This window comes from Schistocerca piceifrons, chromosome 2 (assembly GCF_021461385.2).
Source record: "Schistocerca piceifrons isolate TAMUIC-IGC-003096 chromosome 2, iqSchPice1.1, whole genome shotgun sequence".
In the NCBI taxonomy this organism is placed as follows: Eukaryota; Metazoa; Arthropoda; class Insecta; order Orthoptera; family Acrididae; genus Schistocerca; species Schistocerca piceifrons.
The window spans coordinates 175,039,944-175,066,874 of record NC_060139.1 but is presented as its reverse complement, the minus strand read 5'-3'; the positions used below and the strand labels follow the sequence as shown (position 1 = coordinate 175,066,874).

Genomic DNA, 26,931 nt, shown 5'->3' with positions numbered 1-26,931 from the left:
TGCCAGAGGACCTGTAAAGACTATTACTATTATTATAATAATTATAATTATTGTTATTATTAGCATTTTATGAAAATATTCTAAAATAATATTTAATTATCTCTGTATGCAGGAGATGGGTATACTCCATAATTTTGCTCTCTTGCTAAGAAACTCTCACCACCAATGGAATCCAGTCTCCATCATAAGTTTCTCGATGTTTAATGAGGCAGGGATGTTTTTTTATGATTTTCTCTCTGATGGGTCTTGTTAGGAATGTTCATTTCCTCAAATATTCCTTTTCCAAAAATGACTCTCAGTTTTGAATCGTATCTTGACTGACCATCATAATATCAAAGACTTAGGTTTACATCGACCTGCAACCATGAACCATACTCAGTCCATTACAATTTCTGTTACTGCTTCTGCGTAGATCACTCACTTGTCACACTCCATAAGAGTGCCATTTAACAGAGTAAGTTACTCTTACTGCCTCTAAAACTTTCGATTCACTCACAACATAACTAAGATCCCCTAGACAGTGTAATAACCGTTCTGGTCTGAACACGAATCATAAAAAACTTAAAGAAGTTTGACTCTCTTGTCCAATAATTTTGTCGCAAACAGATTTAAAAAGGAAATAACTTCATTGACCCCTTTTCTTCCAGTCTTTCACTGTAAGTATAGAACACCGAAGCTGCATTTGAAAGCTAACGAATATTGAAAAAGTAAACAGGCAAGTGCCTTTTGTACTAAACAACATTAGTACTTAAGTTTGGTAAGCATAAATTTCTTTGGTAGTCCATGTAGATTGCTTCTATTCCATTAGACTTTCGTATTCTTGAACGAGCATTTCTCTTTCTAAAATAAAAGTTTCAGCTTTGACTTTGTGTACCTTGTGGTCACTGGTGACCTCAAATTTTTTTCAATACTTGTGTCTTCATGTCATCATCTAAATTTTCACAATATTTTGCATTCAGCACATTGTTTTCAGTGGTGTACACGTCACAGGTTTAGCATGTATCACTTCTTGGATATCCAAAAGGTATATTTAATTTGATGCTGAAGACTGTTCTGCACGTTTCATATGAAATATCAAAGTTCGGCTATTTTTCCTGGAACATTTCATTTTTTTCACCAAAAGTTCCTCTCGGAGATACAACTTCTGGCCTAGTCATTGCTTAAATGGCTTGATCTACCCTTACATGAATCAGTGTGATCATAAACTGCATTTCCTACTTCTTCCTTAACTTTCCATGGCCTATTTTCATGCTTACCCTATCCATCGCTAGGAGACTCGCCCAACTTCGTAAGTTTCTGAATTGTCAATTATCGTCGCTTTGTTATTCCTTGTACTGCTACGAAGGATTTTCTGCATATGGGAATTTCATGCTCAGTGTTGTCACATTTCAGTCTCACACTGTAGTTAAATTACACTCTCGAAGCTGTACTTCATCTTCACTCTTCGTTAATCCCCTTCTGTAAACTGAGGCCTGTTACATGCAATGATAGTTCATTCCAGTCTACCACATCGTTAAATTTTCTTACAATATTTGATGTTTCTTCAGCACGTGCTTGCTCAAAACACCTTTACTTACAGCGGTAGTTTTCTCCTAGTTCGTGAGAGCGAACCCTTAATTTCTTTATGAATGTACCCATTCGCCCTCGTACTTGCCTTTTCGTAACACACTTAGAATGATAAAATCTCTGTCTTTCATCGTCAGATGAAGTACTCATTATTTATTTTAGATAGTAAACTATCAAGCCTGTAGTGTATCACACACAACACCTGCACTGATAAACAAAATGCTCAAACTGAAGCAACGGTTTTCACAAGTACCTAAAATAAGCAATAAAGGAAAATTCTCTGTTGTTTTTTTTCTGTTGCTTCTTTAACGCTGTTCACCAACCCACCAGCAATCTAAAACTGAACGCACAACACTGGACTAAGCACATTTGTTCCTTATAGACAGACAGAGTAGCACTTTCTTTCCCTGCATGTCTAACCTAAAATGGATTATGGAACATGTACAATTCATATTATGGCAGTGGTCGATTAACAGTATTAAACAACACGGAATCGTACATTTCATAGCATACACAGCAAAAGTTTTGAAAAAAGGTAGGCGATGCACATTCTTTTCCTGTACTCCTCTGTTTCATCTGTTTCCTCCACACGACAACATGACACAATTGCACACCGTTCACTTGGACGTGCTGCCACAATACCATCGAGCTAATGCTTTTGACAGTGTGCACCATGATACCATAATGCAAAATTGTAAACATTACAGAACAGAAGGCTCAGAAGGTTCATGGTTTTTATCTCATATGAATGACAGAAAGCAATAAGTATCAGTTCCATGTCAAACATGTAACAATAGGCACTGAGAATTAGAAACAATCATGCATGATGTACCACGATGTTCGATTTTGGGTCCTGTGTTGTTCCTGATATATGTAAATATGTCCCTCTTCCAGTTTCAGTAGACACAAATTTAGTCTCTTTTGCAGATGATACAAATACGAGAGTAAAAAGTAGCACCAGTCCCTGTTCTGAATAGGCAGTTGATGGAATACTCGAAAACATCAACAGATGGTTCATTGCGAACAGATTGTCATTGATTTCCGACAAGATTGAAAACACGCATTCAGTACTTTTCACAGTTCTCCACAAGGCATAAGAATAATTTTTTCAGACAATGAAATGCAGCAAGTGGAGTCACATTTTTAGACTGTAAAAAGACTATACTTAATTGGAAAAACTACTGGCTCGAATTAATCACGTTCCTTAATTCAGTTATGCTTTCAGTACGCTTGATCAGCACAACAGGTGATCTGAAAACGAAGAAACTAGATATTTTGCATATTCCCTTCCACTAATGAAGTGTAGAATAATTTTCAAGAGAAATACACAGTATTAACAGTGGTGCAAGGTACCTTCCACCATGCACCATATGTATGTGGATATAAGTATTACAAAATCTGTTGCTGACTCTAGAACATTCTGCAGTGTCCTCTTCAAAAAACCGGGTATTTTGACAGCTAATATACAATTTCTCTTTTCACACAGAATAGTGAACTAGGAACAAAAATACCAACAACGATTTCAAGGGGTTAGCAATGGTACAGAAAGGAGTCAGTTATACGACTAATCGTGTATTCAAGAACCTGCTAGACCACATTAAATATCATGAAGATAATGTGATGGAGTTTTAGACTGAATTAAAGACCTTTCTATTAGGTAACCTCTTGTACCCCATAGAAGAGTTTTCTCATAGAAACTCTGAAATTTAGTGTTTTAGGGTATCTGATAATTAAAATTAGCATTGTAACACAGTCTTTTCATTGTCATTTCACTGCATTACGCTCAAATTAAATGGAGTACACATCCTTGACTTCTTTCCACATACTACAGACCACTCTCCATGAAATGTAAAATATATAAAAATCACCAATCCCGGGGTCTTAATGTTCATCAGTACACATATCAAAAGCAGAAAAACATACGAAGCACTGAATTCTAGACCGTGTCGGTCAGCAGGAAACGACAAGAGTGTATGAGGTCAGGTTCCGAATGCCTGGGTAGTCGACGAGGAAAACCAGTGAGACGAGAATAAGAGAAGTTGAAAACGCCGCAAGCGCTGAAAAGCATTGCTCTTTGGCACGGAGAAGAGCGGCGCATGGGTAATGGGCCGTCGAAAGGCAGCAGCGAAGGAGGCCGGGTCGAGTCTTTGGCTGCAAGGCTCGCAACGCAAGTTGCAGCATTCTGCAGGAGAGCGCCCCTACCCAGAACGCAATCTCAAAGGGACGCAAGCAAATGAGTACGGTTCAAATTTTGTCTGAGCAGTGCGCGAGAAGGACGCATCTTCTGCGTTCCATTCGTGGCTGGTTAAAAGTCGCATGAGGCCCGTAGCACTGGTGCACTTTGGGGCCCGAGTTTGTTAACTGTATTCATATTTTTTTAACTGTATTACACTATGTGATCAAAAGTATCCTTATATCACCAAAAACATACTTTTTTCATGTTAGGTGCATTGTGCTACCACCAACCATATCAGCGACCTCAGCAGTCATTAGACATCGTGAGAGAACAGAATGGGGCGCTCCGCGTAACTCACGGACGTCGTACGAGGTCAGGTGATTGGGTATCACTTGTGTCATACGTCTGTACGCGAGATTTCCACACTCCTAAACATTCCTAGGTCCACTGTTTCCGATGTAATAGTGAAGTGGAAACGTGAAGGGACACGTACAGAACAAAAGCGTACAAACCGACCTATTCTGTTGGCTGACAGAGACCGCCAACTGTTGAAGAGGGTCGAAATGTGTAATAGGCAGACATCTAACCAGACCGTCACACACTGCTTCAGGATCCACTGCAAGTACTATGACAGTTAGGCGGGAGGTGAGGAAACTTGGAATTCATGGTCGAGCGGCTGCTCATAAGCCACACATCATGCCAATAAATGCCAAACGTCGCCTCGCTTGGTGTAAGGAGCTTAAACGTTGGACGATTGAACAGTGGAAAATAGTTGTGTGGAGTGACGAATCACGGTACACAATGTGGCGATCCGTTGGCAATATGGCAAATGCCCGGTGAACGTAATCTGCCAGCATGTGTAGTGCCAACAGTAAAATTCGGAGGCGGTGGTGTTATGGTGTTGCCATGTTTTTCATGGAGGGGGCTTGCACCCCTTGTTGTTTTGCGTGGCACTATCACAGCACAGGTCTACATTGATGATTTAAGCACCTTCTTGCTTCCCACTGTTGAAGAGCAATTCGGGGATGGCGACTGCATCTTTCAACACGATCGAACACCTGTTCATAATGCACGGCCTGTGGCGGAATGGTTACACAACAGTAACATCCCTGTAATGGACTGGCCTGCACAAAGTCCTAACCTGAATCCAATAGAACAGCTTTGGGATGTTTCGGAACGCCCAGTTCGTGCCAGGCCTCACCGACCGACATCGATAGCTTCCCTCAGTGCAGCACTCCGGCTGCCATTCCCCAAGAAACCTTCCAGCACCTGATAGAACGTATGCCTGCGATAGTAGAATCTGTCATCAAGGTTAAGGGTGGGCCAACACCGTACTGAATTCCAGCATTACCGATGGAGGGCGCCACACGAACTTGTAAGTCATTTTCAACCAGGTGTCCGGATACTTTCGATCACAAACTGTACTTTACTTCCAAATAATATGTGAACGTATTGTCTGACAAAATTTTGTGTCCTTCCTTTAGGCACGAACAGATGCCATGCACCTTGATTTTGGAACCACGGTATGACTAACATAATAAACATTAGTCAAGACTTTAAATTATCCATCACAGTTGATTTTTTAATTGTTTCAGTCACATTGTCGTTTTTAGTCGTCAGTCTTCTGGCTGGTCTGATGCGATCTGTCAGATATTACTATTTTGTGCCAAACTTTTCACCTCAGAGCATCACTTGGTTTATTATTAAAGTTGCGACAGTGTATATTCCTAGAAAAATAAACCAATGAATCGCTTCCTCTCACATACAGGATGGTCAGAAACAGTCTGAAAAGCTTATAAGGGAGTTACAGGGTAGGCTGTGCTAAGAAATAATTGGAAGGAAAAGAATTCGATACGTTACGCTGTTTTCGAGTTAATTAGCATTGAAGTTAGCCAATCAAGTCGTCGCGCCTGCAAATTCATGCGGCTCGCCAGAGACAGTGTCGCCAGATGCGGTTTTCTTTGATTTCCTACAACCAAACAAGAGACCGGCTGCCGTGTCATCCTCACACCATAGACGTCACTGGATGCGGATTTGGAGGGGCATGTGGTCAGCAGAACGCTCTCCAGGCCGTATGTCACTTTACGAGACGGGAGCCGCTATTATCAAGTAGCTCCTCAGTTTGCCTCACAAGGGCTGAGTGGAGACCGCTTGCCAACAGCGCTCGGCAGACCGGATGGTCACCCACCCAAGTGCTAGCCCAGCCCGACAGCGCTTAACTTCGGTGATCTGACGGGAACCCGTGTTACCACTGCGGCAAGGCCGTTGGCGCAGTAACCATTAAGCCTGTGTAAAAAAGAAAAAATTGTAAAATACTTCCTTTTTGGTCCCTGTTTAGATCAGCTGAGGGTGCGCCTAAACCGGTGTGGAACTGGTCGTGGTTTTTGATGTGTCGGCAGCTGGGCCAACGCCTTGTAGATCGAGATGGCTGAAAATGCACGCTAGACTAACGCAGATGGGCGTGAAGTACTGGAACAGGCTACATAATTAATGCTATGAAGAAAAGTACGTAGCTGGATTAATACTTATCTTTAATCAATCATTGTGGTACATCGCTCTTGACTATACATAGGAGACTTTAATTACAATCACTGTAAGGCTAATGGCGCCTTGCTAGTTCGTAGCCATTAACTTAGCTGAAGGCTATTCTGTCTCTCGGCTAATGAGAGAGAAAGGCTTCGTACATCTAGTCGCTAGCTAGGTCGTCCGTACAACTGGGGCGAGTGCTTGTTCGTATCACGAGACCTGCCTTGTGGTGGCGCTAGGTCTGCGATCACACAGTGGCGACACGCGGGTCCGACATGTACTAAACGGACCGCGGCCGATTTAATCTACCACCTAGCAAGTGTGGTGTCTGGCGGTGACACCACATTCCTCCCCCGCAAATCGGCGAACGGTCGTGAGATAAGGCTTCCGCCCGCCGTGGGGAGGACCCCATGTTGACGTATGCGATGAGGTGGGGAGCCTAACAACAGGCGAGGCGGTGCCACCCGCACCCGGCCATTCGGTCCGAGGGGAGCTAGGAAACGCCTGAAAACCTAGTCCAGGGTGCACGTCAACATGCGGTGTATGCGCCTGTAAAGAGACAGGAGAGGCCGAAGGGTCGACCTCCATTGCGTCGGGGTAGCCGACGCGCGATGACGTCATGTGGTCCGGAGCGGGCGGGAGTTCCATGGCGGAGGACAGCTGGTCACGGGAAGCGATCGGCGGCGCGTGACCCTGGGAGGCGCTTGGCGGCTGCAGCGAAGCGTCGAATGCGGGCGGCGCCGGCCGGAGTACCGGCGGCTGCGGCGGCGGCGGCGGCGGCGGCGGCGGCGGCTGCTGCGGCGGCGCGTCGCCATGGGGCAAAATGGAAGGCATCGTCGGTAACACCTGGGGATGAGGCGAGCCAGTAGATGGGTTCCCAGAGCGCTGACCGGACGGCACCGTCGCTGAAAGCAGACGGGGAGCGGCAGATCCCGTGCGACGACAGAGGCGCAGCTGATTGAGATGCCGACGCACCTCACCAGAGGCCCCCAAAACCAAATACATCGCGCGGCCGAGGCAGCGAAGAATGCGCCCTGCGAGCCAACGCCGTGAACCTCGATAGTTGCGATAAAATACAACGTCGCCAGGAACAAAAGCAGGAGTCTGCCGCTGCAAAGGAACCTGATGCGGCGGATGCAGCAAAGACATCAAGGTTCGATGAGGACGACCATGGAGCAACTCAGCCGGCGAGCGACCATCTCGGGGCTGAGAGCGATACGAAGACGAAAAGAGCAACAATGCGTCCTCCCGAGAATGCGACTCTTTCAACTTCAACATCTGTGACTTGAAAGTCCGGACCAATCGTTCAGCGGCACCGTTTGACTGAGGCGAAAACGGCGCGGATGTCAGATGTTGAATACCATTGGCCTGGCAGAATGACTGAAATTCTGCGGACATGAATTGTGGGCCATTGTCGGAAACAATAGTCTGCGGAAGACCTTCAATGCAAAAGATAGCAGACAACGCTTCGATGGTGGCGGAGGACGTCGTGGAAGACATCCGGACAACAAAAGGAAAATTACTGAAGGCGTCGACCAGAACCAACCACCGAGCATTCCAGAATGGACCAGCAAAATCAATGTGCAAGCGTTGCCAAGGGGAAGTGGCTTTTGGCCATGCAAAGATTTTCCGCGGCAGTGCGGATTGGTGTTCGGCACACGCCATGCAAGAAGAACACATATTCGTAATCGCAGCATCGATTCCGAACCAAGTACAGTGCAGACGAGCAAGTTGTTTCGTTCGCACTATACCCCAATGTCCTTGGTGAAGAAGCCGTAAAACAGAGGACTGTAACGAACGTGGGACCACGACGCGGGACTGATCATTATCAGAACGCAACAACAAAACACCACGTCGAACAAAAAGTCTCTCCCTGTGAGCAAAAAATCGGCGAACCAACGGATCCTCGATCCGAGACTTTGACAAAGGCCATTGCGTAGCAACAAAACGCAAAACAGTAGCAAGGACAGGGTCAGCAGCTGTGGCTGTAGCTACACGACGAAAATCAATCGGAAACGATTCGACCACGTCATCAGTTTCCGAATCAATGAACATGCAAGCAAGTTCGGAAGAATCGAATGCTTTATCCTCAGCAACAGGCAAACGGGACAACGCATCGGCGTTTCCGTGCTTAGCAGTGGACCGGTACAAGATATCGTAGTGGTACTGCGAGAGGAAAATAGACCAGCGAATGAATTTCTGCGCTGTACGCGGAGGTACAGGCTTGGTCGGATGAAAAAGCGATGTCAAAGGTTTGTGGTCTGTGATGATGGTAAAGGGACGACCATACAAGAAATCATGGAACTTAGTAACACCAAACACGAGAGCCAAAGCTTCTTTCTCTATCTGGGAATAATTTCTTTGCGCAGATGAGAGCAATTTTGACGCAAAGGCAATAGGGCGATCATGGGAGCCAACTTTGTGCGCAAGCACAGCACCGATCCCGAAATCCGATGCATCTACCATCAACAAAAGGGGTTTCTGGGGATCGAAGGGCGTGAGGCAAGTATTAGAAAGCAACGTCGATTTCAACTGGCGAAAGGCGCGTTCGCATTCTGTCGTCCAGAGAAACAGAACACCTGCACGGCGTAAGCGATGAAGCGGAGCTGAAAGAGAAGAGGCATTGCGCACATTCACTCACACCTTGTGATTCTAAATCGTGGAATGTTCTTGCGACCTCACGACGCAATGCGTGAGGAACATTGCGCGCTCTGAAAAAGTTCGGTTGCGCGTTGACCTTCAGTTCCAATTGTGCTTCACAGTTTTTAGCGCAACCTAAGCCCGGTGCAATAATGTCTGCAAATTCTTCACATACTCTAGAAACACTGTCCGTAGGTACAGTTTGATTCACTGATAGCACCTGATTTACAATAGACATGTTAAACAACTGAAACAAATCTAAACCAAACAAGTTCACTGCAGTAGAAGAACGAAGAACGTAAAACGACACAAGTTTTGTTTGTCCTTTAAATGTTGCAAAAAGAGTGCACTGTCCTAACACAGGAATTGTCTGTCCGGAATAACGTTTTAACTGAACATTTGCGGCACGCAACGGAGGTGCGCCCAGTTGTTTGTACGTGTCGTGATTGAGCAATGAAACTGCAGCTCCGGTATCGAGCTGGAATGGTATCACTTTGCCTTCAAAGTCTAAGTCCACAAAAAGTTTATTGTCCTGCTGACGACAAGAGCGACTGTTTTGTGCAAGTTGAATAGACACTGGTACAGAATCACTTGCTAATTGACGTGATTTCCGGCGACGTCGACGCACAGTTTTTGTGGGACGAACACAGTCACTGTTAGAGAAAGTGGCACTGGACGAATCGGAATTAACTACATGAATGTCCATGGGCGAAGGTCCACGATCCCGAGTGTCCTTGGTTCGATTCCGGCGCGAAGCAAAGGGCCTGGAATGATTGTGATTGTCTGATCGGAGCTTTTTCTGGCAAACACTTTGAACATGTCCTTTCCTATTACAGAAAAAGCAAATAGCTTGGCGTGACGGGCAATGTTCACGCGAATGTCTAGTAGCACACCGCGGGCATGATTTCACTGCATTTGTGGGCTGGCGCGGCACACCTGGTTTAGAGCGCGGCGGCAGCTGCGTTTGTTTGTGCGATGGCAGTTGACCGGGCCGCGCAGCTCGCCCGGCGGGCCGGTTAATGTTACACACTGCTGGCGAAGTTTCAAAAGATTCCTGAGCACAGTCAAGTGTGTCTTGTCTATCCAGTATGTCTATCACTTGTTGAAGGGGGGGATTAACTAGTTTCAAAATTTGCTCCCGTATGCGAACATCAGAAACGTTCTGTGCAATTGCATCACGGACCATTGTATCTGAATAAGAAAGACCACAGTCACAGTCAAAGGCACAGTCCCTAGTAAGTCCTTGCAATGTCGCTACCCACTCCCTATTAGTTTGACCGGCCGTACGTTTTGTACGAAAAAATGTATACCGTTTTGCAACCACATTAACTGTTTCTTTGAAATAGGCATCTAAAGCAGACAAAATTTCCTCGTAGGACAGAGTTGCTACGTCGCGTCGGGGAAACAATTTCACTATCACACGGTAGGTGGACACACCGACACAAGAAAGCAAAAACGGCTGCCACTCATTACCTTGAATTCTGTAGGCGGCGAGGTGGAAGGCAAACTGGCGGGACCATTCCCGCCAAGTCTCGTGGGTTTCATCAAAACTTCGAAATGGTGGTGCAACGGCAGGTTGTGGCTGCGGTACCGGTGAAGCGGCGGCGGCCGCATCGGTTTGAATGGCACGTTGACCCTGGACGAGCTGTCCAAGGGCATCCAATAACGCCTGCGTCTGCTGATTCTGCAAGCGATAAAATTCGGACAGTACATCTGGCGAAGCCATGACACAAGTAAATGTAAGCAATCAGAAAGAACCTCTTTAAATCGTCGCCATGTGATGTGTCGGCAGCTGGGCCAACACCTTGTAGATCGAGATGGCTGAAAATGCACGCTAGACTAACGCAGACAGGCGTGAAGTACTGGAACAGGCTACGTAATTAATGCTATGAAGAAAAGTACGTAGCTGGATTAATACTTATCTTTAATCAATCATTGTGGTACATCGCTCTTGACTATATACAGGAGACTTTAATTACAATCACTGTAAGGCTAATGGCGCCTTGCTAGTACGTAGCCATTAACTTAGCTGAAGGCTATTCTGTCTCTCGGCTAATGAGAGAGAAAGGCTTCGTACATCTAGTCGCTAGCTAGGTCGTCCGTACAACTGGGGCGAGTGCTTGTTAGTATCACGAGACCTGCCTTGTGGTGGCGCTAGGTCTGCGATCACACAGTGGCGACACGCGGGTCCGACATGTACTAAATGGACCGCAGCCGATTTAATCTACCACCTAGCAAGTGTGTTGTCTGGCGGTGACACCACAGTTTTAATAAACTATCTAGAGTCAGACTGATGTTTGTTGCCTTCATACAAAAGCGTGGTTCTTGTTTAGATTATATTTACAATCATGTTTAATTTTCCTCGAAAAAACGTCAATTTATACTCGTAAGGGTTATATTACTTAGAGAATTTATGCTGCCGGCTATTAAAAACGCAGCAACATGAACATGGCATGCAAAAAACTTCAAATTTGGTATAAAGTGTATAGTACGCCTGGATATCGACATAATTAGCATTTCAGCGTAATAGCCCGTTCTATACACAACGGGTTAGCCATTGTGAAATCGCATGTCAATGTTGTCGTTAGTAAGAAGATCGTCTTACACCTTGTGTAAGAAGTAGAAGCGTCTACCAGCGGCAGCATAGTGGCCGTGACGTGTCGGGACTGCGACTTATCGTTCCCCGATGTTTCTGATCGCTTTGGTCTGGAACCACAATAGTCATTTTTTTTGAGTCATCAGTCTTATGACTGGTTTGATGGGGCCCTCCACGAATTTCTCTCCTGTGCCAACCTCTTCATCTCAGAGAAGCAGTTGCAACTTACGTCCTCAATTATCTGCTGGATGTATTCCAATCTCTGTCGTCCTCTTCAGTTTTTGCCCTCTACAGTTCCCTCTAGTACCATGGAAGTCAGTCCCTCACATCTTAATAGATGTCCTATCATCCTGTCCCTTCTTCTTTTCAGTGTTTTCCACAGATTCATTTCATCTCCGATTCTGCGCAGAACTTCCTCATTTCTTGCCTTATCAGTCCACCTAATTTTAATCATTCGTTTGATGCACCACATCTCAAATGCCTCGATTCTCTTCTGTTCCGGTTTTCCCACGGTCTATGTTTCACTACCATACAAAGTTGTACTACAAAACGTATATTCTTAAAAATTTCTTCCTCAAACTAAGGCCTATGTTTGATACTAGTAGACTTCTCTTAGCCAGCAGTGCCCTTTTTTCCAATGCTGGTCTACTTTTGGTGTCCCTCTTGCTCCGTCCGTCATTGTTTATTTTGCTGCATAGGTAGCAGAATTCCTTAACTTCATCTGCTTTGTGAGCATCAATCCTGATGTTAAGTTTCTCGCTGTTCTCATTTCTGCTACTTCTCATTACTTTCGTCTTTCTTCGATTTACTCTCAATCCATAATCTGTACTCATTAAACTGTCCATTCCGTTCAGCAGATCATGTAATTCTTCTTCACTTTCATTCAGGATAGCAATGTCATTAGCGAATCGTATCATTGTTACCCTTTCACCTTGAATTTAATTCCACTCCTGAAGCTTTCTTTTATTTCTATCATTGCTTCTTCGATGTACAGATTCAACAGTAGGAGCAAAAGACTACATCCCTGTCTCAGAACCTTTTTAATCCGAGCATTTCGTTCCTGGTCGTCCACTCTTATTATTCCCATTTCGTTCTTGTACATATTGTATATTACCCGTCTTTCCCTACAGCTTACCCCTACTTTTCTCAGAATTTCCAAAATCTTGCACCATTTTACTTTGGCAAAACCTTTTCCTAGGTCGTCAAATTCTATGAACGTGTCTTGATTTTTCTTTAGTCTTGCTTCAATATCAACCGCAACGTCAGAATTGCCCCTCTGATGCCTTTGCCTTTCCTAAAGTCACACTGATCGTCATCTAACACATCCTCAATTCTCTTTTCCATTCTTCTACATATTATTCTTGTCAGCGACTTTGCTGCATGAGCTGTTAAGCTGATTGCGCGATAATTCTCGCATTTGTCAGCTCTTGTAGTCTACGGAATTTTGTGGATAATAATTTTCCAAAAATCAGAGGGCATATTACCAGCCCCTACATGCTACACGTGAATACGTGATTAGTCGTTTCGTTGCCACTTCTCCTAACAATTTTAAAAATTCTGATGGAATGTTATCGATCCCTTCTACCTTATTTGATCTTAAGTCCTCCAAAGGTCTCCTAAATACTGATTCTAATACTGGATCCCCTATCTCTTCTAAATCGACTCCTATTTCTTCGTCTATCACACCAGACAAATCTCCCCCCTCATAGAGGCCTTCAATGTACTCTTTCCACCTATGGACTCTCTCCTCTGCGTTTAACAATGGAATTCCAGTTGCACTCTTAATGTTACTACCCTTGCTTTTAATTTCACCGAAGGTTGTTTTGACTTTCCTAAATGCTGAGTCAGTCCTTCCGACTATCATTCCTTTTTCGATTTCTTCCCATTTTTCATGCAGCCATTTCGTCTTAGCTTCCCTGCACTTCCTGTTTATTTCATTCTTATGCGACTCGCACTTCTGTATTCCTGAATTTCTCTGAACATTTTTGTAATTCCTTTCTTCATCTATCAGCTGATGCATTCCCTCTGTTATCTATGGTATACTTGCAGTTACCTATTTTGTACCCATGTTTTTCTTTCCAGCTTCTGTGAGTGCCCTCTTCAACTGTACTGCCTACTGGATTATTTTTCATTGCTGTATCTTCAACTTTAGAGAACTTCACGCGTATATTGTCATTCCTTAGGACTTCCGTATCCCACTTCTTTGCGAATAGGTTCTTCCTGACTAATCTCTTAAACTTCAGCCTACTCTTCATCACTACTACATTATGATCTGAGTCTATATCTGCTCCTGGGTACGCCTTACAATGCAGAATCTGAATTCGGAATCTCTATCTGACCATGATATAATCTAACTGAAATCTTCCCTTATCACCAGGCCTTTTCCAAGTATACCCCCTCCTCTTGTGATTGTTGAACAGAGTTTTTGCTATTACTAGCTGAGGTTTATTACAGAACTCAGTTAGGTTTTCTCTTCTCATTCCTTGCCCGAACCCATAATTCTCCTGTAACCTTTTCTTCTACTGCTTTCCCTACGGCTGCATTCCAGTTCACCGTGACTATTCGGTTTTCATCTCCCTTTACATATTGTATTACCCTTTCAATATCCTCATATAGTTTCTCCATCTCTTCATGTTCAGCTTGCGACGTCGACATGTATACCTGAACTATCGCTGTCGGTGTAGGTTTGCTGTCGATTCTTATAAGAATAAGCCTATTACAGACCTGTTCACAGTAACCCACTCCCTACCCTATCTTCCTCTTCGTAACGAATCCTACTCCCGATGTACCATTTTCTAGAAGTGTTCAAATGTGTGTGAAATCTTATGGGACTTAACTGCTAAGGTGATCAGTCCCTACGCTTACACACTACTTAATCTAAATTATCCTAAGGATAAACACACACTCCCATTCCCGAGGGAGGACTCGAATCTCCGCTGGGACCAGCCGCACAGTCCACGACTGCAGCGCCGTAGACCGCTCGGCTAATCCCGCGCGGCTGTGCCATTTTCGCTGCTGCTGATATTACACTATACTCATCTGACCAGAAATCCTTGTCTTCTTTCCATTTCACTTCACTGACCCCTACTATATCTAGACTGAGCCTTTGCATTTCCCTTTTCAGATTTTCTAGCCTCCCTACCACATTCAAGCTTCTGACATTCCATGCCCCGACTCGTAGAACGCTACCCTCTCGTTGGTTATTCAGTCTTTTTCTCATGGTCACCTCCTTTGGTAGTCCCCTCCCGGAGATCAGAATGAGGGAGTATTCCGGAATCTTTTGCCAATGGAGAGATCATCATGACACTTTTTCAATTCCAGGCCAAATGTCCTATGGATACATGTTACGTGTCTTTAACGCAGTGGTTTCCATTGCCTTCTGCACCCTCATGCCGCTGATCATTGCTAATTCTTCCGCCTTTAGGGGTAGTTTGTCGCCCCAAGGACAAAAGAGTGCCCTAAACCTCTGTCCGCTCCTCCGCCCTCTTTGACAAGATCGTTGGCAAAATGAGGCTGACTTCTTATGTCGGAAGTCTTCGGCCACAGTTGTCATACGAATACGAAGTCGATGTGTTCAGAAGGGCCATACTGATCCCCACCGACCAGCGCCCGAGAGGACAGGCACACTGTTCACTCGGCCGTGCAGGAGTGCACATGTTGTGTACGGCTTCGTTGTGTACGGTAAGAAGAGGTAGACAACAGAATGGTGCGGCATCTGTCGACGTAGGGAAGCTGGACGGGAGCAGAAATGATTAGCGAACAATTGAAAAAAGTAAACAGAAGATTTAGTTAACTTGTCGTCCTCCAAGTGTAGATAGACTCACTACATGTGGTGTCCCACAAGATTACATGTGGTGTCCCACAAAGATCCACCTTAGGGCCATTGCTTTTTCTTGATTACATTAATGATCTCTCATCAGTTACACTGCCAGAAGCAGAGTTAGTTTTGTTTGCAGATGACACAAGTATTGCAATAAATAGTATATCGAGTGTAGTTCTAGAAAGATCTGCTAATGATATTTTCATGGATATTAATAAATGGTTTAAAGCCAACTCACTGACATTAAACTTCGAAAAGACACATTATATGCAATTCGGAACCTGTAAGTGGTTTTCACCCAGCATATGCATAAAGTATGAAGAAGAGCAGATAGAAGAGGTTGACAGTCTCAAATTCCTGGGATTACAACTTGATAATAAATTCAATTGGGAGGAGCACACCACAGAAACTGCAGAAACGCCTTAACAAATCTGTATTTGCAATTCGAGTGTTAGCAGACATAGGCGACATAAAAATGAAAAAGGTTGCATACTTTGCCTACTTTCATTCCATATGGTATAATATGGCTCTGAGCACTATGGGACTTAACTTCTGAGGTCATCAGTCCCCTAGAACTTAGAACTACTTAAACCTAACTAACCTAAGGACATCACACACAGCCATCCCCGAGGCAGGATTCGAACCTGCAACCGTAGCGGTCGCGCGGTTCCAGACATTAGCGCCAAGAACCGCTCGGACACACCGGCCGGCAAAATATTTTGGGGTAACTCTTCAATTCAAACAAGTTTTCAGAGTCCACAAGCGTGTAATACATATTATTTGTGGAGTAAATTCAGGGACGTCCTGTAGAACCCTCTTCAAAGAACTGGGTATACTAACTACTGCCTCTCAGTATATTTACTCCTTAATGAAATTTGTCCTAAATAATATATGTGTTTTTCCAACAAACAGCTCAGTTCATACATACAATACCAGGAAACAAAATGATCTGCACAAGGACTTAAAAGCACTTGCTTTAGTTCAAAAAGGGGTCCACTACTCAGGAACACTCATCTTCAATAATTTGCCAGCAAACATAAAATATTTAGTTACAAATAAAGATCAGTTTAAAAGAAGCCTGAAAGACTTACTAGTGGCCAACTCCTTCTACTCCATTGACGAATATTTTAATAGAAACAAATGATGTATATCTCATACTATTAGTATTATTATTTCAGCTTCAAAAATGATGTATTGTATATATTCATACTATTAGTACTGTAAAAAAAATGACATGTTCCATATCCACGAGGATCTCCTCAGCACGGATCTATGGAACGAAAAACTAATCTAATCTACAAATAATGCAGCACGAAACAGAGCCCACCAGTCACAATGTTAGCAAGGCTGCGACGCTGTAAACTAAGCACGAACGATATTGTCAGAGCCACGACTAGGCGGCGTCTGCATTGTGAAGCGGATCCGAGCGCGAGTGGGGTGTCTGGCTGCCGCTGGCCATCCTGTATCGCAGCAGCGGAGGGCGCTGTTGGTAGGGAGCCGCTGGAGGCGCGGCCCAGCACATGCGCCCCATTGGGTCCGCCAGTTCCCTGTGACTACTGTCAGCATCTGACGGAGACTTGCAATTCTGCGCCGGCCGGAGTGGCCGTGCGGTTCTGGGCGCTACAGTCTGGAGCCGAGCGACCGCTACGGTCGCAGGTTCGAATCCTGCCTCGGGCATGGATGTGTGTGATGTCCTTAAGTTAGTTAGGTTTAATTAGTTCTAAGTTCTAGGCGACTTATGACCTCAGAAGTTAAGTCGCATAGTGCTCAGAACCATTTGAACCATTTGAATTTTTGCAATTCTGCTGCCAACTCTGACGCCCTTGGTGTGGTGTCGATTATCGTCGATGTATAATACTTTGATGCAAAAGCAGAGAGGCACGCTGTGTGTGGTTCACCCAGTGATAACTGTCGTCTCGGGGTATGATAAAGTCGTCTTTTCAGAGAAATCGTGATTCTGTGTACCAGGATTGGGATGAATGTATCCATGTGTGGAGGCTCCAAGGCAATGTTTCCACATTGCCTTCATAATCGTTCACACAGGCCCATGACAAGTATGACTCTTTGGGTTGCCATTGGGTATACAACCTCTAGTTCGCATAGCTGGTAATCTGGACAGCAGTTGTTATTTTTCTGACTTGTTAAGGATGGTGGCTCTGTCCTATCTTCCAGGCCTCCATGACCTTATATTTCAACAAGATAACGCTAGCTCACATATTGCCCTTGCTGTCCTGACCCGCCTTGATGCAGAGGGTGTTCGACTGTCGCCCTGGCCGGCAAGTTCTCCACATCTCCCACCCACTGAAGACATCCGGCCATTTGCTGCTGAGAGACCAACACGCCGCCACTGCCCAGTCACTACGGCTGATGAACTGTTGCACAGAGTTGAATCAGCGTGGAATAACGTATCCATATCATCCAAGTTCGACTCGATCACCAGCCGTATTACTGCTAAGTTGCTGCCAGAAGTGGCACGCATGTGTTACTAAATTTCCCACCCTGTATATCTAGAAATCACCTACAAATTTATTAAGGTAGTCCTTGTATTATACTTTATATGCACACTAATTCAAATTCCGTAGTTTCAAATTCTTCCTGGTGCTGCAATTTTGCCGGCCGGTGTGGCCGTGCGGTTCTAGGCAGTTCAGTCTGGAACCGTGTGACCGCTACGGTCACAGGTTCGAATCCTGCCTCGGGCACGGATGTGTGTGATGTCCTTAGGTTAGGTAGGTTTAAATAGTTCTAAATTCTAGGGGACTGATGACCACAGATGTTAAGTCCCATAGTGCTCAGAGCCATTTGAACCATTTGCACCATTTGCTGCAATTTTACTGTCCAGTAGAATACCATACTATATGCTGTACTTCAAGTGCTCATATACACCTAAAATGCAGACTAAAACTAGCTACGAAGCTACAATGAAGTGACAAAAGTCCTGTGACAGCGATATGTACATATACAAATGGTCGCAGTATCGCGTACACGAAGTAAAAAGGGCAGTCCATTGGCAGAACTGTCATTAGAACTCTGGTGATTTATGTGAAGAGCTTTCCGCCGTGATTATGGCCACCCTACGGGAATTAATAGGCTTTGAACGCGGAATAGCAGTTGCAGCGAGTAGCACGGGACATACCATTTGAGAAATCGTTTGGGAATTCAATATTACAAGATCCACAGTGTGAAAAGTGTGCAGAGAAAACCAAATTTCAGGCATTACCTCTCACCACCGACAACGCAGTGGCCGTCGGCCTTCACTTAACGACCGAGAGCAGCGGCGTTTACGCAGAGCTGTCAGCGCTAACAGACGAGCAACACTGCGTAAAATAACCTCAGAAATCAATGGGGGACATACGGAGAAAGCGTTAGGATAGTGAGGCGAAATTTGGTGTTAATGGGCTGTGGCAGCAGACGAGCGACGTCAGTGCCTTTGCTAACACAGCGACATTGACTGCAGCGTCTCTCCTGGGCTCGTGACCACATCAGTTCGACCCTAGATGACTGCAAAACCTTGGCCTGGTCAAATGAGTCCCGATTTCAGTTGCTAAGAGCTGACGGTGGGTTCGAAAGTGCCACAGACTCCACGAAGTGATGGACCCAGCTTGTCAACAAGGCACTGTGCAAGCTGGTAGCACTTCGCTCCACAATGGTGTGGGCTGTGTTTACTATATACTGGGTCTTCTAAGCCCCACTGAACCGATCCTTGACAGGAAATGTTCATGTTCTGCTACTGGGAGACCATTTGCAACCATTTATAGACTTAACGTCCCAAAACAACGATGGAATTTTTATGGATGATAATTCGCTATGTCACAGTCTGGACAATTCGAGCGAATGATTTGGCACCCCGGATCGCCCAACATGAATCCCATCGAACACACATGGGACATAATCGAGAGGTCAGTGACTGCACAGAATCCTGCACCGTCAACACTTTCACAATTATGGACGGTAGCATGACTCAATATTTCCACCTGGGACTTCCAACGACTTGTTGAGTCCAGGCCACATAGAATTGCTGCACTACCCCGAGCAAAAGGAGATCCGATATATTAGGAGTATCCCATGACTTGTGTCACTCAGTGTATGAGCGGTACTTCAAGTGCCCATAGACACTTGCACTGATGACTAAAACTAGCTACGAAGCCAGAAAGTAAAGTATTCATTAGGCGGGACGTCACAAATTCAGATTAAGAGAATTTATTGAAGATGAGGAAACCATTCCAGATTAAATTAAGTAACACGTTCAGTAGCATAGAAAATGAAGGCTATATGTAAATAGAGAAAATATGAAATTACCTAAAGAAAAGTATTCATCCAAACAGAAAAGTATGTTGTACTGATGAAGAAGGCAAAAAAAGGAAAATCGTGAATGGCATGTGCCATTTATTAATAGTAAGGTGAGAGTTTCAAGCAAACAATGACAGAAAATAATAAAATATATTGACTTAAATGTATTTGAATAAATCACTAAGAAAATGTGAATAGGTAAATTCGAAATTTGGTATGAGAAACGATTGAAAATAATAAGAATACTGTGGGCTCCCTACTACTTGCTGCAAATTTTATTATGTCTGGTTTATTTAAGGTTTTTACCGTTATTTTCTTCCTAAGGAACATGGAACATTGCGCTATATTTAGAATAGAAGACATCATTGTTTATACTTTCCCGATATAGGAAGAGTAATTGGGGGGGGGGGAGGGGGTGCCCCCAGAACCCAGGAAGGAGCCATACTTCGCGGAAGAAGCCCACTTCACACCATTGATAAACTTTTTTTAAAAAAGTGTGAATTTAAGAACGGCCAGTTTCGGTTTATATGTATCACGAGAAGAATCTCTGTTAGAAAGTAGTGATGAAGTCCGTCGCTGTAGCGTAGCGGTAGCGTTACCGCCTACCACGCAGGAGGCCCGGTTTCGATTTCCGGCAGGGGACTGTGGGTGTTGTGTGTCTTTCATCATCATTGACTCGCAAGTCGCCGATGTAGCGTCACCTAAAAAGGACTTGCAATACGGCGGCCGAACTCCCCCGAATGGAGCCTCCCGGCCAACAATGCCATAAGATGGTTTTTTTAGTAGTGATGAAGGGTAACACAAGGGACAAGCCTGTTGAACGTCAGTCTTTTTTCGTTTGTAAACCATTTTCCCTTCCATATTACTGAGCTCACTGCTGTACCGCAGAACAAAGGAAGGGGGGGGAAAACCGCCTTTTTGTGCTGTGTCTGCTGTGTCTACTTCCTTATTGTTTGCAAGTTTGTTAGGAAAGGTATCCACACTGCTGAGGTAACTAGATTCCCAGTCACACTCTTCTCACGATCTATTTCGCTTATAATTCTGTTACATTTGTTTATAACACTTGTCCAGGATGTATCGTAATGAATCGCGTAAACGCATCAGCTGAAAGTACACGATACTAGAAGAAAAAATGTCTCAGTAAACATGGGCTCTAAAACGCATTCCCTAACAGCTATGAACACTTATTCACCATCGCGACTGTGAAAGACATATATTCGACTGAGAAGTGCTCATAGCTGGCTTATTACGTAGTCGGAACACTGGATCATCCTTACTTCGCCGGCGTCTGGAACTCGCGTCTGATGAAGATTCACTGGTTTCAGCCTGTGTGCTCAGAATTAGCATACTAAGCGCCGTTGGGCCTTTATACGTTCCACGATATTTCCACTTCCCTATGAAGCTGTAAACTGTTGGCTTGTGTAAGTTTGCAGTGGCTAACACCGCTCCCTCGCTCCTAATTGCGCCATGACGTAACCAAGCCGTAAGCCCGCATTATGCTCCATGGAATTACACATCCCAGTCTCTAGCGCCGCTGTGCTGCAGTTTCAGAAGCAGTTCTACATGTGGTTGCTGGTCTACAAAACAATTCTCGGTTAGTCTCCGACTACTTCTAGTCATTGCAGCTCTTGGATGCGTGGAAGGTAATAAGATTTTGCAGTGCCTGTGTTGTTCATAAATACGATGCAATGTCCGCAGGAACATTGCATTGTAATTCGGAATAACACAGGCACTGCAATATGGTATTTATCCGCCGGCATTTGGCAAGCGATTTGCAGTTAAAATGTCGTCCTTATACAGGAATATACATAATAGATGTACGGGTAGGTTGTAGGCACACAATCGACGACATATGGAAGTCTGGGTCTGACCATAAGTTGTACTCGGATAGCTTAACGGTAAGATGAACGCTCGCTATAACCGGGAAATTCTTGTTCTGGTCCCGATCCGGCACAAATTTTCTTTGTCGTCATTCACTGCACAGCTGATAGTTTTCCATATTCGCTGCTGGGAAGATCAAAAACTAAAACCGTACAGTTTTAAAGTCGGAAGCCTTTAAAATGACCAGCACTATTTTTCTTATCTATACGTTATCCTGTAGAACGTGAGAGTTACATCAGACATGTTACTAATTTAGTACGTTCTTATTTCCCTTTACTTCAGCGTTTCTGAAAACGCATAAATCTTTTAAAGTGGTGAAGAACGGGATTGACGAATTGCTATGAAAAAGCCCTTCTTATAACGTATAAGATTTTCAGTTACTCGGAAGTAGATTATTGTCCTGTGGTGATTCCGCCCGGGCTGGAAATATTAACGAGAGGTTAGCGCAAAAGCACTTCGCTTCATCTGTCGCCTTCCTTAAGCTTATCATCGTTATCACATTTACACAGTCACCAAGGCAGCCGCTCTTCAAACAGGGCATCGCGAACCTCACCACTCATTTTTGTATCTACATTTACATCTTCTTTCTTTATTTTAACCGGGGGGCCTAGAAACGACGGAGAGGCTCCGTCCCCGCCGCAGCCGCAGTGCTCCACAACCCCACGACGACTACCACAGTCCACTTCACCCCTCCGCCGCCCCACACCAAACCACTCTTTCAGGGTTATTGTGCGGTTCGGCCCCCGGTGTAACCCCCTCCCCCCCCCCCCCCCCCCCAGGGTACGTCTCACGCCAGACGAGTGTAACCCTTATGTTTGCATGGTAGAGTAATGGTAGTGCACGCATACGTGGAGAACTTGTTTGCACAGCAATCGCCGACATAGTGTAGCTGAGGCGGAATAAGGGGAACCAGCCCGCATTTGCCGAGGCAGATGGAAAACCACCTAAAAACCATCCACAGACTGGCTGGCTCACCAGACCTCGACACAAGTCCGCTGGGCGGATTCGCGCCAGGGACCAGGCGCTCCTTCCCTATCTGGACAGCCGTGCTTTAGACTGCTCGTCTGACCGGGCGGGCTACATTTACATCTACTTCCATTATCTTCAGACCTCTGTGAAGTTCGTGCCAGAGGGTACTTGCATGCTATCTCAACCTTTTTTTTTTTTTCGTTCCATCCGTTTATGCAGCGCCTGTAGAACAATTGCTTGAATACCTCTGTGCCCGTTGTGATTAGTTTAAAACAGTCTTCAGTGTACCTACGGGAACGATACATATGCGATCGCATTATATTCGTAGATTCCTTACTTAATAATGGTTCCCGACACCACGAAACCTGCGTTTCGTGCGTTGACGTCTTAACAGGTGTCTTCTATTTCAGGTCCTCAGCATTCCAGTAAGGCTCTTTCGCGCGTCAAACGAACCTTTAATTGTGCCTGCTGACCTTCTTTGGGCATGTTCAGTTTTCCACGTTACCTCTATTTGGTATTGGTCCCACACATTTGAGCAATACAACACACGACAAAAGTCACGAGATTGCGATATGCATACTCACAGATGGCGGTAATATCCTCTACACAAGGTATAACCGAGCAGTGCATTGGCGGAGCTGTCTTTTGTTCTCAGATGATTCATGTGAAAAAGGTTGTCGACGTGATTATGGACGCACGACGGGAATTAACAGACTTTGAAGGCGGAATGGTAGTTGGACCGAGACGCATGGAGGATCCCGTTTCAGAAATCTTTCAATATTCCGAGATCCGCAGTATCAACAGTGTGCCAAGAATACCAAGTTTCAGGCGTTACCTCTTACGACGGACAGCGCAGTGACCGACGGCTCCCACTTAACGACCGAGAGTAACGGCTTTTGCGTAGAGCTGTCAGCGCTAATAGAGAGGCAACACTGGGTGAAATAACCGCAGAGATCAATGCGGTACGTACGACGAACGTAACCGTTAGAACAGTGCGAAGAAATGTGGCGTCAATGGGCTATGGTGGCGGATGACCGACTGGAGTGTCTTTGCCAACAGCACGACATCGGCTGCAGCGCCTCTCCGGGGCTGGTGACGATAACGGATGGAACCTAGACGACTGCAAAACAGTGGGCTGGTCAGATGAGACCATATTTCAGTTGGTAAGAGCTGATGGTAGGGTTCGAGTGTGGCGCAGACCCCACGAAGCAATGGACCCAACTTGTCAACACGGCACCGACAAGCTGGTGGTGCCTCCGTGAAGGTGTGGGCTGTGTTTGCTTGGAACAAACTGGGTCCTCTAGTCCTACTGAACCGATAATTCACTGGAAATGGTTATATTCGACTACCTTGAGGCCCCTTGCTCTTATTCATGGACTTCATGTTCCCAAACGACGATGAAACTGTTACTGCGCCATTGCTTTGCCATTACGGTTGCTTTGAAAAATATTCTGGACAATTCGAGCGAATGACTTGGCCACCCAGACCGCCCGACATGAATCCCAACAGACATTTATGGAACGTAATCGAGAGGTCAGCTCGTGCACAAAATCTTGCTTTAGCAACACTTTCGCCATTATGGACTGCTACAGAGGTAGCATGGCTCATTATCTCTGCAGAGGACTTCCAACGGCTTGTTGATTCCCACGTCACGTCGAGTTGCTGCACTTAGCTGGGAAAAAGGAGGTCCGACACGGCAGTAGGAGGAATGCCATGACTTTTGTCACCTAGGATGGGTCGCACCAGTGTAAATATTTTGCACTGTAGATGTTTGCATTTTCCCAGAATCCTACCAATAAACTGTAGTCTGCCATGTACTCTCCCGACAGCTGAGACTATGTGAGCACTGCCATTGATATCGTAGTCACAAGCCACTACATTTTTGAATTTTTGTGAAGTTCACAGTTCTGACCATTTAAAGCAAGTTGCCAATGTTCTCGCCACTTCTAAATTTTTTTTAGATCTGACAAGATGCTTGTAGTCCTTTCTCCAGACAGTAGGCTACTTCATTACAGATAACTGCTTCACTTGCAAAAAGTCTGACCTTACTTTCAATATTGCTGTCAGGTCATTAATATACAGCATGAACACAATGATCCCAACATACTACCCTGGGGCACGCTTGAGGTTACTTCTACATGTATTGAAAACTCTCCGTCTAGAATAACGTGATGCGTCCTCCCTATCACAAATTCTCAATCCAGTCACAGTGGTGTGGTACTGAATCAAATGCTTTCTTAAAGTCAAGAAATATTGCGTCATTTAACTGCCTCCATCCACGGTTTTCGGGACGTCATGTGACAAAAGCGAGAGGATATCGCACGATCGACGTTTATGGAATCCATGCTGTTTGGCAAGAGAGAAGCCATTCTGTCAAAGAGACGTGCAGAATTTGTTACAATCCCTTTAATGACCTCATCAAACTTTGGATCTACAGATTTGCTTTGCAAGTCTCTTTATACGGCGTTGCGGAGGCCACTTCATATAAACATTAACCGTTACCTGTCCTAATTACCAAACAGTATTTCGCCGCTTTCTTGCAACGATTTCTATTTACGTTTTTTGAGTATTTCTGTTGCACTTCCGTGTGTTATACTAATCTGTTAAAATACTAGCAGTGCTTCACTTATCGTTTGACGTCAGCTGTCAGATTCGCTAGAAGAGGACCCATTATACTCGAGCAAAGCCTTAAAGTACATAAAAACGAGATCACGCACACCGTATCTTTAACAGGTTTGCCGCATTTTTTCTGAATCTACCCCTCAAATCTGAGTTTTCCACTTGCATGCTCTAGTGCATATTTAACGTTTTGGCTTTTTTTATGTCGCTTCATCGGTTCTTACTACTACCCTTAAGTATTTATACGGTATGACAAGACAAAAATGTACAGCTGATGTTTTACTAGGTTTCTTTTTCTTGTTAATGAGCACTGTTTGCCAGTTATTCACATTTAAAGAGAGCTGTCGCTCCGGACATTGAATGAAAATATAACCTAATGTCTTCATGCATTTCTTTATAATCTACAAACGATGTTACACATGAAATTTATTCTTAGTTGCGAATATTAACAATCATCAGTTGTGTAACGGGATGATGACAATGACAATGTGTGCCGTACCTGGAGTTGAACGCGGATCAAGAGCGGTCGTCTTACCTATCCGACCACGTTTCGCGGCCAGATCCAAACTTCGTTTATCGTCAACCATGTCTGCATCCTGCAGTCGTACATCCATTGCAGACACATGGTTGAGGACCTATGGAAGTTTGTATGCCGGCCGAAGTGGCCGTGCGGTTAAAGGCGCTGCAGTCTGGAACCGCAAGACCGCTACGGTCGCGGGTTCGAATCCTGCCTCGGGCATGGATGATTGTGATGTCCTTAGGTTTAACTAGTTCTAAGTTCTAGGGGACTAATGACCTCAGCAGTTGAGTCCCATAGTGCTCAGAGCCATTTGAACCATTTTTTTGAAGTTTGTATCTGGCCGTTAAACATGCTCAGATAGCCTAATGATAGAGGGCTGCGTGCTCTCTGTAATAAAAAACAACAGCCAAGGAATCAACGATCAACTTCAACGGATGTCTTATGACGTCCGCCCAGACCAAACGCAACGAACTATATCGAACAAAATGAAAAGAAAAACAAATGATAAGGTGGCCGCTCGCGATAAGCGGGAAATCCGGGTTCGAGTCCCTGTCCGGCACAAATTTTCATTGTCGTCACTCCATTATATAGCTCATGGTTGCCGTTATTCGCAACTGCGAATACTTTTCATGTATTTCGTAACGGCTGTAGTCGCCGCAGTGCCTGTTCCTTCGATTGCATCGTATTTCTGAACAACACTAGCACTACAATATCGTAGAAACGATATTTTCTTATAGACAACAGCATCATCTCCTACCAATCTGACAGTATTTCTGGCGCTACTGATACTACACAATAAACTCTTTACATTTATTGACGAGAGCACCATCCTCTCATTTTTTTTAGGGCAAACTGAATGTTATTTTCGTTTTTGCTGAACATTCGTCGTCCTCTATGAGATGCTAGATTCTAATAGCCATTAATTCTTTCAGACAATTACACAGGGTGGTCGAAATAAAACTGGCCCGGGAATTGCGCCATTTTAACATTCTCCAATGGCTATTCAATGTAGTAACGAGCGTTCGGTGATGCATTATGATACATGTTCTGCGTGGTTACATGCCTGGACTTCGCTGAACCACGTCTCATCTGAAGAAATGAAAAACTGAGGATCCAACTTTTCCGATTTCTTTCAAAAAACACCACAGGAGCTGACCACGAGCTGGTTGGATCTGAAACAGCAGATCACACGCCGCCGAAAATTTGTAAGGACAAAGTCACAGGCGCTTTTTGGCAATGATTTGACACGGCGATAATTTATTTCCCACTTGCACAGTCAACTGACGTCGTGACTTTCTCGGATTTTTCTGCAAGCAATGTTTCCCTTGAGA

At 44.7% G+C, this 26,931-nt stretch overlaps 1 protein-coding gene and 1 pseudogene across 1 annotated transcript in view; one reads left to right on the top strand and one right to left on the bottom strand.

The window, feature by feature from the left end:
• The window catches only part of LOC124775225 (diuretic hormone 45), a 103,908-nt gene that overhangs the window by 36,141 nt on the left and 40,836 nt on the right, over positions 1-26,931 (top strand). The window lies entirely within an intron of this gene.
• LOC124778563 lies at positions 5,895-6,012 on the bottom strand (annotated as a pseudogene).